The sequence below is a fragment of the Bufo bufo genome, chromosome 8, assembly GCF_905171765.1.
Source record: "Bufo bufo chromosome 8, aBufBuf1.1, whole genome shotgun sequence".
Classification (NCBI taxonomy): domain Eukaryota; kingdom Metazoa; phylum Chordata; class Amphibia; order Anura; family Bufonidae; genus Bufo; species Bufo bufo.
Genome location: NC_053396.1, coordinates 28,561,165 through 28,576,929, shown reverse-complemented (window position 1 = coordinate 28,576,929; position 15,765 = coordinate 28,561,165).

The following is a 15,765-nucleotide window of genomic DNA, read 5'->3' as shown; positions in this document are numbered from 1 at the left end:
GCAGCGATCATCCTTTGGATAGGTCAACAATATGCAAGTCCCAGAAAACCACTTCAAACATAGGATGTTAACAAAGAAAGGGTCCAAAGCTGACAACCCTTTGAACTTACGGCAGACGTTACATCGTAGATGGACCTCCACCAGAACTTCACACAAAAGCTGCACAGTAGGTACAGTCTGATATCTATGGGAGATGTTACTTTGGCTATGTTGGCTTTTCCTCGTCCCATTCTTCTTCTGAGATCAGTAACAGAAGCAAGCAGAGAGCCACACGTCTCCATAGAGAGCGGACAGCATGATCACTGGGCGTCCGGGGCGTAAAGTGGATTAGATTCTGCCGTTTCCATAACTCTCCATAGATCATGGTCCAGTGCAAGTTGATGATAGCACAGAGCAGAAGCAGAGGTTAGATGAAGGACTCCTTTAAGGAGTCCAGTGGTGGTACTAATCAGTGAATGAAAGCTTTCCTTTTATGACTGTGGGACCGCCCACTGGACCGCGCTCAAAATAGACTGTAGAAATTACAAGTTTTACTAAATCTTTTTCCCATAAACTATCAACCAGCTCAGCTCCTCCTGCTCTATAACGTAACACGTATAACAGTATCATAATATATATAATATATAAAATGCTTTGGGCTGTACACACATTGTCACCACTCACTCCAATCCCTGTCCCCAGTGGATCTCCCAGGCTAGAAACATACGATGGTCAATAACAGATCACTATATTTTTGGATTGGGGAAGGAAACCGGAAGAAACAACAGGAACAGATCAAACACAAGCAATAGGTTTGACCACTTGATTTTGAATGGGTGTGAAATCCATCATGACCCAGGAAAAAAAAGTTAAATTTTCTACCAAGGCAGTGGTGATATATGCAGATAAATAATTTTTAGATAGAACCCAAAGTTAACGAGGAGAAGATGGCTTATCATGTTGGACATCATGCTTTCTGAGATGAGCCTGGTACTGAAACTCTGTCCTGTTCATGTGGGTGAGTTGTAGTACCAGGCACAGCCCACCAATACCTAGCGAGTAACTTGGGCCTTCTTTCGGCTGAAAATTGGGGCAGACAGCCCTGATCATACGTTAATGGACTATCCTAAGTGGGCGCTAGATCATGCATCATGCCAGATATGTTCATCATAATGATCCTAATAAGTCAGTGTTGGACTGGCCCACCAGAGAATGCCCTTGGTTGGCCCAGGCTCTGATACCATAGTGGGCCCCAAAGGACCAGAGGGAAAAAAAACATTTATGGCCTATTTCTGTGAATAAAAACCTATTAGACTTTATTGATGATATAGGGCCTGGGCCCCAAGAATATTTTTTTCTGGTGGGCCCAAGGAGCTCCAGTCCGACCCTGTCTGTACTTACTGCTCAACATTTCCACAGGATCATGGCAGGAGAGCAGCTGTAATACACAACCACCTTCCAGAGCAAATGTAGGGATCAGAGATAGCTCAATTCCTGGTATCTTAACACTTTAGATGCTGCGGTCAATAGTGACCAAAGCATCTAAGAAGGTGTTTGAGAGAGCTGGCCAATGGTGATTGTAGGCGCTCTGTGAGATGGGGAAACAGCTTTCATTGTCTGAACACTGTTTGTATACAGGGTGGACATTTATATGGATACACCTTAATAAAATGGGAATGGTTGGTGATTTTAAACTTCCTGTTTGTGGCACATTAGTATATGAGAGGGGGAAACTTTTCAGATGGGGTTGGTGACCATGGCGGCCATTTTGAAGTCAGCCATTTTGAATCCAACTTTTGTTTTTTCAATAGGAAGAGGTCATGTGACACATCAACCTTATTGGGAATTTCACAAGAAAAACAATGGTGTGCTTGGTTTTAATGTAACTTTATTCTTTCATGAGTTATTTACACGATCTGACCACTTATAAAATGTGTTCAATGTGCTGCCCATTGTGTTGGATTGTCAATGCAACCCTCTTCTCCCACTCTTCACACACTGATAGCAACACCGCAGGAGAAATGCTAGTACAGGCTTCCAGTATCCGTAGTTTCAGGCGCTGCACATCTCGTATCTTCACAGCATAGGACGATTGCCCTTCAGATGATCGAGATGTGCAGCACCTGAAACTAAGCATACTGAAGCCGGTGCTAGCATTTCTCCTGCGGTGTTGCTATCAGTGTTTGAAGAGTGGGAGAAAAGGGTTGCATTGACAATCCAACACAATGGGCAGCACATTGAACACATTTTGTAAGTGGTCAGAAACTTGTAAATAATAATAAATGAAAGAATAAAGTTACGTTAAAACCAAGCACACCATGTGTTTTCTTGTGAAATTCCCAATAATTTTGATGTGTCAAATGACCCTCTTCCTATTGGAAAAACAAAAAGTTAGATTCAAATTGGCCAACTTCAAAATGGCCGCCATGGTCACCACCCATCTTGAAAGTTTCCCCCCTCACATATACTAATGTGCCACAAACAGGAAGTTAATATCACCAACCATTCCCATTTTATTAAGGTGTATCCATATAAATGGCCCACCCTGTAGATTAAATTGCATGATCTGGAATGACATTCTGCTGTTTGGCCACAAGATGCCGCTGTTTCCAAAACAGCTAACAGACTGCATATATTTACATATTCATGAGAGGTGGGGTTACACAGAGCCTGGAGAGGAAGAGGAAAAGAAGCAGCCATCTTAGAGGAAACTGAGACTGAAGAACTGTGTGAGCAGAGAATCCGACGGCATCCAGGTGTGAGAGCATCCCTCAGTGACCAGAGCTGCAGCTAAGTGAAGCTGATCGTGTTCAATACCATGATCCTGTCCAGAGGAAGGAGGATTGCTTTCAGGAACGCTGATGAGAGCTTAGGAGCAAAGCTACATACACTGCGGTACTGCATGCTTGTTGGAGAGGCATTTGTTCTGTTCAGAGTCACCAGTGGATGCAGAGCGGACCCGGGTCGATAAGATCGTGCACGCACCTCATTACAGTGTTGGCGCCTAGAGAATGAGACCAGCCTGTAGTTAGTTAGGGTCTCTGTGTGAGTCAGGCACAAGTGTTACTACGTTCACTTGCAAGGACTCCATAACTTAAAGTGACATTTCACATTGGAGACTGATAAAATTCCCACAAACTCAAGCCAGGCTGGCGTTTTGCTCAGAAGAATACTCAGGCACGTGCTACAGGACCAGTTAGGGGAGGGGGGATACTGTAGAGCTTTGTAAGACTGTAAGCTGTTGTGCTGCACAGCAGGATAGCCCGAACCACACACCCATACAGTGGTTCTTGTTTTTTTAGGGCAATTAAATGTTAAGGTGTGGCAGTTTAGTTGTGCTCGCCAGTAGGTAAATTACCACACTTTCCTCCTGCATCCATCGGAGGGCGCCGTGTTGTGCAGCACAGGTGACTCAGCCTTCCGGCTGGGTATATGTAAATTTATTTTAGGTTCCTAGCATTTGTGGTTGTGTTTATTGCCCCATTAAAGTAAAATTCTGTTTTGGCAAAAGCTGGTATTGGGATTGCTTTCCTGGTTCGTGACCAGGGGCGGGCTGGGCCGGGGGGCAGGGAGGCAATTGCCCCCCAGCCGCCCGTCTTAAAAAAATTTTTTTATTTTTTTTTATTCTTCAGGCCGCACCGCCGATCATCACCACAGGCGGCGCGGCCCTGAAATGTCATTGCGGCCGTGCTGTGTGCTGTGGGGCAGGGGAGGGAGAGGCGTGTCCCCTCCCCTGTTCTTCTGATAGGCCGCAGGCACTAATGCCCTGCAGCCTATCAGAGCCGGCTCAGGCAGAGCGATGACGTCATAACATTGCGACGCCTGAGCCGGGCAGCACACAGCAGGGACACAGGCCAGAAGAGGCTGCATCGCTGCTGATGGAGGTAAGTATTAGTGTTGTTTTTTTTTCTTTCTTTGCGGGGGGCTGGCACTATGGGGGGGGGGGGATCTGGCACTATAGGGGGGGCTTGCACTATAGGGGATTTGGCACTATGGGGGGGGGATCTGGCACTTTGGGGGAGTTAGCACAATGGGGGGCACTATAGGGGGATCTGGCACTATGGGGGGGGGGGCTGGCACTATGGGGGGATTGGCACTATGGGGGGGGGGGGATCTGGCACTTTGGGGGAGTTAGCACAATGGGGGGCACTATAGGGGAGCTGGCACTATAGGGGGATCTGGCACTATGGGGGGGGGGGGATCTGGCACTATGGGGGGATTTGGCACTATGGGGGGGATCTGGCACTATGGGGGAGCTGGCACTATGGGGGGGGGCTGGAACAATGGGGGAGCTGGCACTATAGGGGGAGCTGGTTACTATGGGGGGGCTGACACTATGGGGAGGAGCTGCACTATGGGGGGGCTTTGCACTATAGGGGGAGCTGGCACTATGGGGGGGGGATCTGAACACTTGGGGGAGCTAGCACTATGGGGGGGGCACTATAGGGGGGGCTGGCACTATAAGGGGGGGGCTGGCACTATGGGGGGGGGGGCTGGCACTATGGGGGAGGAGCTGGACACTATGGGGGGCTTGCACTATAGGGGGAGCTAGCACTATGGGGGGGCTGGCACTATGGGGGAGCTGGCACTATGGGGGAGCTGGCACTATAAGGGGGCTGGCACTATGGGGGGGAGCTGGCACTATGGGGGGGGGACAGGCACTATTGGAGGAGCTGGCACTATGGGGGCATTTCTTGCTGGCACATTATGGGGGGGCACCATGGGGGAGAGGAGCACTATGGGGGTATCTGGGGGCTCTAAAGGGGCTTTTTTTTAATTATTGGCACATTCTGGGGGGCACTATAGGGGAGAGCAGCACTATGGGGCATCTGGTGTTACTATAGGGGCATTATTTGGGGGCACTATGGGGAAGTGGGGGCTCTAAAGGGGCCTTTTGTATTGGAACATTATGGGGGGCACTATGGCATTTGGTAGCACTAAGGGGGCATTTTTTACTGGCACATTATGGCAGGCACTATAGGGGAGAGCGGCACTATGGGGCATTATTTGGGGCACTATGGGGGAGTGGAGCACTATTGGGGCATATGGTGGCACTAAGAAGGGGAATTTTTTTACTGGCACATTGTGGGGGAGAGGAGCACTATAGGGGCATCTGCTGGGGGTACTAAGGGGTATTTTATACTGGCATACATTATGGGGACACTATGGGGAAGGGGGAGGAGCAGTATGAGTGCATTTACTGGGGCACTATATAGGGGTATTTTATACTGACATACATTATGGGGACATTAGCTCAACTGCGGGCACTAAGCGGGGGTATTTCATGTACTGTCATATTATAGGGATAATTAGTACTACTAGGGGGTATTATGGGGAGCTTTACTACTACTGGGGGGCTATGAGGAACATGATTACTAGGGCACTATAGGGGCATTATTACTACTTAGTGTGCTCTGGCAGAGAATTATTTTCTATTGGTGGGATTTTGGGGAGCACTGTTACTTTGGGGGCACCCTAGCACAGTATCAGCTTAGCACTATTATTTTTGGGGGACATTATCTTTATACTATTAGTGTCTGGGCAGTCATTTTTTAGAGCACTGTGTGCCAATAATTGTTTAAGGGGGCACTATCTGTGTGGTAGTAGTATTCCCAGGGGACTGTTTCTGCAGTATAGTATTGGGGGCAAGCGGGTACAGTATTGGGGGCACTACTGTGTGGTAGTAGTATTCCCCGGGGTACTATTTCTGCAGTATAGTATTGGGGGTGGCAGGAAAGGGTGTTCAGAAGATGATGGAAATGTGGGAAACTAATGTCTGTTTCTCAATCTCTGCAGAGACTGGAGATGGCAGAAAAATCATCATGGCGGTCTGGTCTGAATGGAGAAGATGAGGAAAGAGAACGTCTACAACAAAGGTGACATCACTGGATGTAAGAGGTAGGGGGCGCTATGTAGGAGAGGAGATGCTCCGGCTCTTCCTCCTGCCATTTGCAGAAGGAGGATTCAGAGCTGGGTGAGGACGGCCCAAGGGTGCAGCAGGCCACGGGCGGGTGGCAGATGGTGGGGGAACCACAGGCCTGGAGCAGGATCAGGGGTAGGAGAGCGGAGGAGCTTCCTGGCTGTAGCTTGTTATATAAGCAGGCAGTGCAGCCAGGACCAGGTCCTCCCCTCCGTTGAATGTGTAGAGACAGGCCGCAACAATAGAATGTCAGCTGTACAGTGTGTGTTGGAGTGGCCTATTAAATGTAGGAGGGGCTTTTAATAATGGCGGGGCTAAAAATGGGCCACTTGACTGGATTTGCCCCCAGGACTAAGGCTGCCAGCCCTCCCCTGTTCGTGACTTCACTGTATCCTGGGGAGCCCACCCCGGTACACGGCTCACAGTCCAATGCCTTACCATTCTTAGAGCTGTGGGCCTAATTTCTGCCATCAATGTCTGCCTTTTAGACTTGGCCTAATACGTTGTCTGCATGTACCACTGACAGGCAATAATGCTATCAAATGCTATGTATTCCAAAGCATAATAAAGCAAAGATTGTTGCTTCAGGTTCCCTATTGGACAAACAAAAAAACTTAAATTAAAATAGTTAAAAAGGAAAAATAAAAATAAAAATAACCACTCCCCAAAACAAAAAAATTACTTGGTCAGTAAAACCCCCAATGAGGCCTGTTCATTAAGGGGCAAAGAAGAAAAAAACCTGCTATTGTTGAGGTTATTCTGTAGATTGAACAATACCAGGCTGGAATCGGGACCCTTTTTTTGGATAGTGGCGATAGAGGGCAGGCAGAGGGAGCACCATTCAGCCATTCTACTAAACTGTTGCCATCAAGAACCTAATAAGCTTTCAGGCTTTCGAGAAAGTCCAGGTTTCTCCATATTTTCTAAGGACAAGAGCATGATTTAGGAATTTGTGTCTGACGTAACAGAACATCAAAGGTAGACATTTGCTTTAAAATCTCCTACCACCTTATAAACACATATGTTAAACGTGCGGTAATTCCTCGCTCCGGCCTGTATCCTGTGGAACATTTCCACAAGGGCAGATTAAAAGAAAGAAAATATATAGAGCTGCTATTAGGGTGACCTCATTGCCCAGCAATCATATCCGAAGCCTCCTAGACAAGGTCTACGGCACCACCTGCTGGGCATCTTGTAGAATGCATGATGGACAAGGTTTGGCAAGAAAATGATTGTTTATTTCACTTTACATAGGGCCAAAACCATGAAATGGACTGTTAAGAAAAGAGTTCAGGAAAAAAAAAAATCGCCTGGAGTACATGATTTAAAATATTTATTCTCCAGGCAAAATTTATCCCCACAAAAGCTTTGATCATATGGTCACAACCACACTTGGTACATCAGCACTCTACCTCAACCTGGGTTCTTCGTCCTAAAAACTCTCCTGATTTATTCCAAGTAGAAGCACTGATAAAAACGAGTGCCCCTTGGCCGAGAATATCCACTCTCGTGGGCATACTAGCCACATCAATGCCTAAACGATAGTAACAACCATAGAAATTTCCATACTGTATAGAATGCATTCGGAAAGTTTTCGGACCTTTTCACTTTTTTCATATTTTGTTAAGTTACGGCTTTGTGCTAAAAAAAAAACAAAAAACTCATTTTCCCTTCTATCTGCAGTCAATACCCCATAATGTGAAAGTAAAACAGGATGTTCGAAATATTACTTTTACTGAAAACAAAAAAAAACATTTTGTATTGACATAAGTATTCACACCCTTTACTCAGGACTTAGTTGAAGCCCCTTTGGCAGTGATTATAACCTCCAGACTTCTTGGGTATAATGACACAAGGTTTACACACCTGGATTTGGGGATTTTCTGCCTTTCTTCTCTGCAGATCCTCTCAAGCTCTGTCAGGTTGGATGGGGATAGTCTAATAGACAGCCATTTTCAGATCTCTCCAGAGATGGTTAATTGGGTTCTGGATGGGCCACTCAAGGACATTCACAGAGTTGTCCCTAAACCGCTCCTGTGTTGTCTTGGCTGTGTGCTGAAAGTTATTGTCTTGTAGGAAGGTGAACCTTCACCCCAGACTGAGGTCAACGGCACTCTGGATCAGGTTTTTATTAAGAATATAGTAACATAGTAACATAGTACATAAGGCCGAAAAAAGACACTTGTCCATCCAGTTCGGCCTGTTATCCTGCAAGTTGATCCAGAGGAAGGCAAAAAAAAACCCTGTGAGGTAGAAGCCAATTTTCCCCACTTTAGGGGAATAAAAAATTCCTTCCCGACTCCAATCAGGCAATCAGAATAACTCCCTGGATCAACGACCCCTCTCTAGTAGCTATAGCCTGTAATATTATTACGCTCCAGAAATACATCCAGGCCCCTCTTGGACTCTTTTAGTGAACTCACCATCACCACCTCCTCAGGCAGAGAGTTCCATAGTCTCACTGCTCTTACCGTAAAGAATCCTCTTCTATGTTTGTGTACAAACCTCCTTTCCTCCAAACTTTTCTCCATTCAGCTTTCCTTCAACTCTGACCAGTCTCCCTGTCCCATTTACTTAAAAACATCCCCATGATGCTGCCACTACCATGCTTCATTGTAGGGATGGTATTGGGCAGGTGATGAGCAGTGACTGGTTTCCTCCAGACATGATCCTTAGAATTGAGGCCAGAAAGTCCAATCTAGGTTTCCTCAGACCAGAGAATCTCGTCTCTTAGTCCTTTAGGTGTTTTTTTTTATTTTTTATTTTGCAAACTTCAGGCAGCTTTCATGTGTCTTTTACTGAGGAGAGGCTTATTTCTGGTCACTGCCATAAAGTTCAGATTTTAGGAATGCTGCAGTGATGGTTGACCTTCTGGAAATTTCTCTAATTTGCACACAGGATCTTTGGAGCTCAGTCAGAGAGACCATTAGATTCTTGGGCGCCTCTCTTACCAATTCCCTTCTCCACAGATGTCTTAGGTGTGACAGCTAGCTATAGAAAGAGTCCTGGTTGTTCCAAACTTCTTCCATTTAAGAATTATGAAGGCCACTGTGCTCTTAAAAACTTTCAGTGCAGCAGGAATTTTTTGTCCCCTTCTCCAGACCTGTGCCTCCACACAATCCTGTCTCTGAGCTGTACAGGCAGTTCTTACCTCCTCATGGCTTGGTGTTTACTCTGATATGCATTGTCAGCTATGAGACCTTATACAGACAGGGCTGTGTCCTTCCAAATCATGTCCAATCAACTGAATTTACTACAGGTGGCTTAAATCAAGGTGTAGAAACATCTCAAAGACGATGAAGAGAAATGAGAGGGCCCGGAGCTAAATTTCAAGTGTCATAACAATGGGTCTAAATTAAAGATGAGCGAATAGATTCTAAATTAACCGGATTTGTTACAAATTTCACAGAAATATATCCACCAAATTAATCCAAAGGTTTTCTCATTCTCTTTGGACAAATCGCGTAAAATAATGCACAGCGACATTTTGCTGCACATTTTGATAGACAAAACAAAGAAGGAGGAAGAAGAAGGATGGTCACAAGACATTGGGAGAAAGTGGGGGGAGGGCTTGCCCTGATTGGCTCACAGACTGACAGACAGCCTGGATTAGCCAATCAGGGGGTCAGCAGGCAGGGAGGTGCCTGTACAGAGCAAGCAGAACATCATTCTGCATTGTACTTGTGACCTGGAAGGAAGCTCTAAGGGTCTTCTGCAGACATAAGCCACTGATATACTGTATAAGAAGATTAAAGGGAGTGAATAGGAGATATATTTGGGAAGTTGGGGTATATTAAAGGGTGTAATCAGGAGAAGGGAGTGAGAACCATCAGGCAGGGCAGGAGTTCCCATTTGGCAATTCTGGCAAATGCCAGATGGGCCGGAGTCAGGGTGTGTCGCCCCGGGCCCTGAAAGTAGTTGCTGGTGCAGATACAACTGTATCGCTGTCCTCAGGATAGCGATACCGTTGAATAGTGTGGTGGAGCACGTGAACCCATGGTTCCCGACCCCATTGTTTAGTCTTATAGACCACAGGCCGTTAGACCTGAAGCCTATTAGGCAGCGCAGGCAGACTCGATGTGAAGACATCATCTCGACTGCCTGTGCCGAGCTGTAGGAGGTTGCGATTATGTCATCAACCTAGAGTACAGGTGGTGCAATGCCTTCAGGTGAGAATTTTTTTTCTGTCACTTTTTGGGACACTCTCTACACTATAGAGAGGCCTATAATAACTACTAGTGGCACTATGGAGCGGCTTATAATAACTACTGGGGGCACTATACACGGTCCTATGATAACAACTCAGGGTACTATACAGGGTCCTATGATAACAACTGAGGGCACTATAGAACGAGCGTTTGATAACTACTGGGGGTACTATAGATGGGCCTATAATAACTACTGGACACTATAGAGGGTTCTATTATAACTACTGGGGGCACTATAGAGGGGCCTATGATAACTACTGGGGCACTATAGAGGGGCCTATGATAACTACTGGGGACACTATAGATTGCCCTATAATAACTACTGGGGGCACTATAGAGGGGTCTATCATAACTACTGGGGGCACTATAGAGGGGTCTATAATAACTACTGGGGGCACTATAGAGGGTCCTTTGATTACCGGGGCATAATAGAGGAGCCTATGATAACTACTGGGGGCACTATAGCCTATGATAACTACTGGGGGAATTTTAGGGGGCATTATTACTACTAGGCACCACATAAAGGGCACTACTACTACTAACAGGGGAAACTTTAGGAAGCATTATCACTGTACGGGGGACTATTAGTAATGAGGGCACTCTGGGAGAGAATTACTATTGGTGGGTCTTTTGGTAGCACTATTAGTATGGGGAGACTATCTGTATGGTACTGGAATTTCTGCAGTATAGTATTTGGGGGCATTGGGAGCACGGCGGCCCCGTATTGGGGGTAGCAACAGGATAAGGCTACATGCACACAAATTTAAGGGCTCCGTGCCTGTGCTGTGGACCGTGGGGCAGCCGCATGCGGATCGCGGACCGATTCACTTGAATGGGGTCCGCGATCCGCATCTGACGGTCCGCCCCGCAAAAAAGTAGTGCATGCGCTACTTTTTTGCGGTGCGGAGGCATAGTGTCACGGCCTTTGGTTTGCGCTCTGACACTGTTGCCACACTTGCGGTCGCCCGCGGCAACGTGTTGCTGTGAGAGCATGCGGTGGCAGTGTCCTGGCCTTCTGGGTGATTGCCGTGACATGGTTGCCACGCATGCTGTTGCCGGTGGTAATGTGTTTGGTATGCTTGTGTGTGCGTTTCCCCTTTAAGTTGTAGCCTCCCTCTGTCTGGTGCTTAAAGGGTTAACTCCCTGACTGGGTGTGCCCACTTGGCTGAACCGTTTGAGCACGAAGAGCCGGCCGATGCCATCTGAATTAAAGCTCCCGCGCAAAATCCAGTGCGCGGGGACATATGACGTCACCGCGCCGGCCGGCGCCCCCACAACCACACCCCCTTTGAGGTGTGGCTTAACTTGGCCGGTATTTTTTGTTGGGAAAGGTGGCAACCCTGGTTATCGCTGACCAATGTAACTGTATACACATAGAGTACACATATATAAAATAAAGATAGATTTATGAAGTAATAGTTTATGGATATTTATTAAAACCAGCAGATATTTGGTGAGAAAAACTAGAATCAATGATTTTCCTCATCTTGTGGACTCCTGACAACCAGCGTTGTGCCTGGCAGGTGACAGGCCTTACTTTTTTACCTCAGGCCGTATCTTCATCTCTTATAAGAATAGGAGAGCCCTTTCCCCGTGGACCAGTGTACGCCAATCTTGCTGCTGCTGTGCTCCTCCGCCAGATACAGGCCATTCAGATTGGTGTGATAGCAGTTCTTATACCACCAGAGCAGGTTGTTGTGCAGTCACCCTTGTTCAAGTCATTGTCCTCGTCTTTCGTGGAGAACCCCATCAGGTTATGGTAGGACATGGAGTCACCTAATAAAGAAAATATACATAATTGGGGTCAGTTATCAAACTGGTGTAAAGTAGAACTGGCTTAGTTGCCTATAGCAGCCAATCAGATTCCACCTTTCATTTTCCAAAGGAGCTGTGAAAAATGAAAGGAGGAATCTGATTGGTTGCTATGGGCAACTCAGCCAGTTCTACTTTACACCAGTTTGATAAATGACCCCATATGTGTTATAAGGAGAGTCAGCAACATTGTATGATGAGGGGTGTAATTATGTGTATCGCACATGATAGGCTTAGATACAGGAGCTTAGTAGACAGGATCACACTTAGGGCTTGTTCACACAAACGTATGTGTTCCGTTTACGTATTGCGGACCGCATATGCGGATCTGCAATACACAGACACCGTTCCGTGCGAATTCCGCATCACGGATGTGGACCTATTCACTTCAATGGGTCCGCAAATCCAGAGATGCGGAACGGAAGCACGGAACGAAACGCTACGGGAGCACTACGGAGTGCCTCCATGGGGTTCCGTTCCGTACTTTCATTCCGCAAAAAGATAGAACTTGCTCTATCATTTTGCGGAATGGAAGGATGCAGACTCATTCAAGTTGAATGGGTCTGGATCCGTCCCGGAGCCTGCACGAACCCACAGTGGTTTAGCAGACAGTATCACGAATGACAAGCTTAGGTGCGGCAGCTCAGTAGACAGTATCACACATGGTAAGTTTAGATACAGCAGCTCAGCAGACAGTATCACACATGATAAGTTTAGATACAGCAGCTGAAAAGACAGTATCACATCGGGTAAGTTTAGATCCAAAAAATAGTGGTAGGTTGTGGTGGCTCACTAGCAAGTAGTTAAGGTATGGTGCTGCAAGCTCATATAGAGGGAATCACCCCACCCTCTCTTAAAGGCAAATGTAGTAATAGAGTAATGAGCGAGCACTCATACACTTGGCAACCAGATTGACATGTGCAGAAAATATTTATTAAATCCCCATAAAATACAAGTAATAAAATTTATAAGAACAATGTAGCAATAATATACAACATTACAGTCACATATATTGTGGTAGATATAATCTATACTATATTCGATAAAAATATACGATAAATTGAATGGTAGAAAATTCAATGTTAAAATATTCGATACCACTCAATAATGTTGATAAATTCAATAATATATATCACACCAAAAACTTCAAGTATATGCTGTTATTTGGGAAGAGGGGGTATTATCTTCTAGCGCTCTATCCCAATTTGGGAAACTGAATGTCACTGAAAATGTTGTAGGTGTATTCACTGGGAGCGCAACATGGTTATAAAGTGTCCACAGGAATCCTGATGATGTGAAAAGTCTCTTATAGCATATCCTTTTATGGTCGATATGAGCTTTGGATTGAAGAAAACTTTAAATCGATGTTTGGCTTACCGTCTAGCGTCTGCTGTCTCCCTATTGCTTCAATGGAGCTTTAAATGTTTGCCGGCTTATTCAGTCGCTCCATACAGCAAGCTGGTTTGAATTTCGCGGGAGTTCCAAAGATCGCGGGAGTTGCCACTCTGCTCCGCAATTTCCTTCGGTGCAGCTTTCAACGATAAGAATAGTTGATCCTTTACTGTAGAGATTTTCTTCTGTATGGCCATACAGTATTATCGGAGGCTTTTCAATGCAGGTACATCACTTGTTTCACCATATGCGTTTCGGGTAGATTCACACTGAGGAAGGGAGCCAGTGATGTGCCTAAGGTGTTTGGCACCTAGGGATGGTCTTTTCTCTGGCACCAAACACACACACACTTTAAAACATTGTGCCCCCTCACAGTTCTTATGTCTTCATTTTTCCCCTTCACAGCAGTTATGCCTTCATTGCACCCCATCATAGTTATGCCCACATTGTGCCCCCTTACAGTAATTATGCCCTCATTGTGCCCCTTTCACAGTAGTTATGCCCACATTGTGCCCCCTCACAGTAGTTATGTCCACATTGTGCCCCCTTACAGTAGTTATGTCCACATTGTGCCCCCTTACAGTAGTTATGCCCTCATTGTGCCCCTACACAGTAGTTATGCCCACTTTGAGCCGCCTTCACAGTAGTTATGCCCACATTCTGCCCCAATAAAGTACTTAACCCTTCACTGTGTCCCCTTACAGTAATTATACCCTCATTGTGCCCCTTCACAGTAGTTATGCGGGTGTGCCTCCTCACAGTAGTTATGTCCACATTGTGCCCCTCTCAAAGTAGTTATGCACTCCCTGTGCCCCTTCAGAGTACTTATGCCCTCTCTGTGCACCCCCCTCACAGTAGATATGCCCTCTGTGTACCCATAACAGCTGTTATGCCCCTTCACGGTAGTAATGCCCTCTTTGTGCCCCCTTCACAGTAGTAATGTGCTCTGTGCCCCCTTAAGAGTAGTAATACCCTCTCTGTGCCCCATTCACAGTAGTAATGCCCTCTCTGTGCCCCATTCACAATAGTTATTCCCTCTCTGTGACCCTTTCATAGTAGTAATGCCTTCACTGTGCCCCTTTCACTGTAGCAGTGCGCTCTATGCCCCCTTCACAGTAGTTATGCCCTCATTGTGCCCCCCTCACAGTACTTATGCCCTCTCTGTGCCCCTTCGCAGTAGTCATGCACTCTTTGTGCCCCCTTCACAGTAGTAGTGATCACATTGTACCCCCTTAGTGTTACTGAAATAAATAAAAAAGCAGTAACTATTCACCTTGTCCCATTCCTCATGATCAGATCTAGCTCTCCACCTGCAGCCAGCCAGGCAAAGATCATGCTGCAGCACTGTTTGGAAGGGGCACAGGCAGAGTCCCGGGCTGAGGGGTCAGTAAGTGGAAGGACCCATTGCATCAAGCAACCCCCTGAGAGCTGGCACCTGGGGCAGAATGCCACCCCCCCCTTCCCCGCTGCCCACCCCCCCGCTGCCCACCCCCACCCCCTTGGCACGCCACTGGAAACAGCTTCTCAGCAGACAGAATCACATATGATAGGCTTAGATACAGCACTCAGTAGACAGTATGGCACATGATAAGTTTAGATACACTTGCTCAGCAGGCAGTATCACACTTGAGAAGCTTAGTTGAGTCCAGACTTGGTATAGTTCAACAGTTTTACTTGAATAAACTTGCATCCAGACAATTTTTGTTCTTTCTCTTGGCTCCAGCAGGTTTTGGGGTAGACTGGCAGGTGAACTTGAATACTTGGCTTTATCTCTCTCTGCCGTGCTAATCTCTGGCTTCAGTCTTGTTACAGGACTTTATGACAGTTCTGGTATACATGGGGTGGCTTTGGCTATTGACCCTTTCACAATACTCAGTCCATGAACTACAAGGAGTAATGGTGCTCTGCAAGCTGCTTCCGAGGGCTCCTGCTGCAAGGGGGGGGGGGGGGGGGGGGGGGTTGACAACCCATCACTGTGCCATGTTGTCTCCTCTCCTTCCAACTCTCAACTCAACCTCTAGCTTCCTACAACCCCTCCCTTGACATAGCTGTCACTCACCTGCATTTCCATCTTTAAAGCCCCCAAGCAATAATTTGTACTTCTCTTCTACGAGCATCTGAAATGAGGAGTATTTGGCAAAATATTGCCCGTGGTCGAAGTCCACTAGATCAACCCACGGAGGATGAGACATTAGTCCTGCTCCTATTCATTGCGGCTCAGATTCATCATCATTATCTTCGTATTACACAAGCAGAAATATGTTGTATGTGTGTGAAGATATGAAATAAGAAAGCTGCTTGCTGTCTGTGAATTTTACATCCAGTGGCTGAAAACGCTCCAGTTTTAATCCCATTTTAGCACAGCTGAAGGTTTGTTACAATGTATCAGTGTAGGTAAGAGTCAGAAGAGGAGAGAAAAGGAGAAGACAACCCCGTACCATAATTTGTCTGTAT